Source organism: Phytophthora infestans, genomic scaffold (assembly GCF_000142945.1).
Source record: "Phytophthora infestans T30-4 supercont1.68 genomic scaffold, whole genome shotgun sequence".
NCBI classification, from domain to species: Eukaryota; Oomycota; class Peronosporomycetes; order Peronosporales; family Peronosporaceae; genus Phytophthora; species Phytophthora infestans.
In genome coordinates, this window is record NW_003303691.1 from 160,733 (window position 1) to 163,255 (window position 2,523).

The following is a 2,523-nucleotide window of genomic DNA, read 5'->3' on the forward strand; positions in this document are numbered from 1 at the left end:
GGCTCTCACCCAGCAGACCCGGGTTCGAGTCCCGGTGTGGGGACATCTTTTGCTTTTCTTTCTTTCTGCTTCTTCTATTTCGTCTACCTTGCACGCTTTCTCAGCGAGATTACAACAAGCGCGTCGTAGTCACTCGGTAAGTTTCGCCTGCGAGTCCTTACACTCCTGCATGTAGTAATGTCAAACCTACCGTCTGGGCCTTTTCAAGGTGGAGTGTCGCCACTGTCATCAGCGATGACCTTTCCTCGGACGCCCACTAGCGTCAACTGGCTGAACTGAACCAAAGGACGGCAAGGTGGCCTCAAGCAGCGTGTAATAAATATGTCGTCCCGATGAGACGATGAATAGTGTCGATGAGTTTTTGCGGCTCAGCAAAGGCAATGAGCGGGGTCGTATCTGTGAGAGCGCTTGGAAGGATGGCGAGTGCGTATGAAGCGTGCGTTCGGGGCGTGGTTGCAGTGGTTGCAGTGGTTGTGCGTGTGTGTATTTGCGTTGGGTTTGTTATTTTGAGTGCGGTTTCATTGTTCAGCCTTCCCATATAGTCTAGGCGGTTAGGATAGCTGGCTCTCACCCAGCAGACCCGGGTTCGAGTCCCGGTGTGGGAACATCTTTTGCTTTTCTTTCTTTCTGCTTCTTCTATTTCGTCTACCTTGCACGCTTTCACAGCGAGATTACAACAAGCGCGTCGTAGTCACTCGGTAAGTTTCGCCTGCGAGTCCTTACACTCCTGCATGTAGTAATGCCAAACCTACCGTCTGGGTCTTTTCACGGTGGAGTGTCGCCACTGTCATCAGCGATGACCTTTCCTCGGACGCCCACTAGCGTCAACTGGCTGAACCGAGCCAAAGGACGGCAAGGTGGCCTCGAGCAGCGTGTAATAAATATGTCGTCCCGATGAGACGATGAATAGTGTCGATGAGTTTTTGCGGCTCAGCAAAGGCAATGAGCGGGGTCGTATCTGTGAGAGCGCTTGGAAGGATGGCGAGTGCGTATGAAGCGTGCGTTCGAAGCGTGGTTGCAGTGGTTGCAGTGGTTGTGCGTGTGTGTATTTGCGTTGGGTTTGTTTTTTTGAGTGCGGTTTCATTGTTCAGCCTTCCCATATTGTCTAGGCGGTTAGGATAGCTGGCTCTCACCCAGCAGACCCGGGTTCGAGTCCCGGTGTGGGAACATCTTTTGCTTTTCTTCCTTTCTGCTTCTTCTATTTCGTCTACCTTACACGCTTTCACAGCGAGATTACAACAAGCGCGTCTCGGTAAGTTTCGCCTGCGAGTCCTTACACTCCTGCATGTAGTAATGCCAAACCTACCGTCTGGGTCTTTTCACGGTGGAGTGCCGCCACTGTCATCAGCGATGACCTTTCCTCGGACGCCCACTAGCGTCAACTGGCTGAACCGAGCCAAAGGACGGCAAGGTGGCCTCGAGCAGCGTGTAATAAATATGTCGTCCCGATGAGACGATGAATAGTGTCGATGAGTTTTTGCGGCTCAGCAAAGGCAATGAGCGGGGTCGTATCTGTGAGAGCGCTCGGAAGGATGGGGAGTGCGTATGCAGCGTGCGCGTGGGGCGTGGGTGCAGTGGTTGCAGTGGTTGCAGTGGTTGTGCGTGTGTGTATTTGCGTTGGGTTTGTTATTTTGAGTGCGGTTTCATTGTTCAGCCTTCCCATATAGTCTAGGCGGTTAGGATAGCTGGCTCTCACCCAGCAGACCCGGGTTCGAGTCCCGGTGTGGGAACATCTTTTGCTTTTCTTCCTTTCTGCTTCTTCTATTTCGTCTACCTTACACGCTTTCACAGCGAGATTACAACAAGCGCGTCTCGGTAAGTTTCGCCTGCGAGTCCTTACACTCCTGCATGTAGTAATGCCAAACCTACCGTCTGGGCCTTTTCACGGTGGAGTATCGCCACTGTCATCAGCGATGACCTTTCCTCGGACGCCCACTAGCGTCAACTGGCTGAACCGAGCCAAAGGACGGCAAGGTGGCCTCGAGCAGCGTGTAATAAATATGTCGTCCCGACGAGACGACGAATAGCGTCGATGAGTTTTTGCGGCTCAGCAAAGGCAATGAGCGGGGTCGTATCCGTGAGAGCGCTTGGAAGGATGGCGAGTGCGTATGAAGCGTGCGCTTGGGGCGTGGTTGCAGTGGTTGCAGTGGTTGGAGTGGTTGTGCGTGTGTGTATTTGCGTTGGGTTTGTTATTTTGAGTGCGGTTTCATTGTTCAGCCTTCCCCTAAAGGCCAGGCGGTTAGGATAGCTGGCTCTCACCCAGCAAACCCGGGTTCGAGTCCCGGTGTGGGAACATCTTTTGCTTTTCTTTCTTTCTGCTTCTTCTATTTTGTCTACCTTGCACGCTTTCACAGCGAGATTACAACAAGCGCGTCGTAGTCACTCGGTTAGGTTAACGTCGAACCTACCGTCTGGGTCTTTTCACGGTGGAGTGTCGCCATTGTCATCAGCGATGACCTTTCCTCGGACGCCCACTAGCGTCAACCGGCTGAACCGAGTCAAAGGACGGCAAGGTGGCCTCGA

General features: G+C 52.9%; 1 non-coding gene across 1 annotated transcript; it reads left to right on the forward strand.

Moving 5' to 3' along the window:
* The first annotated feature begins 2,220 nt into the window (after positions 1–2,220).
* On the forward strand, positions 2,221–2,293 carry PITG_29835. The gene has a single exon. It is a non-coding gene; the product is annotated as a tRNA-Glu (tRNA).
* Positions 2,294–2,523: the final 230 nt, after the last annotated feature.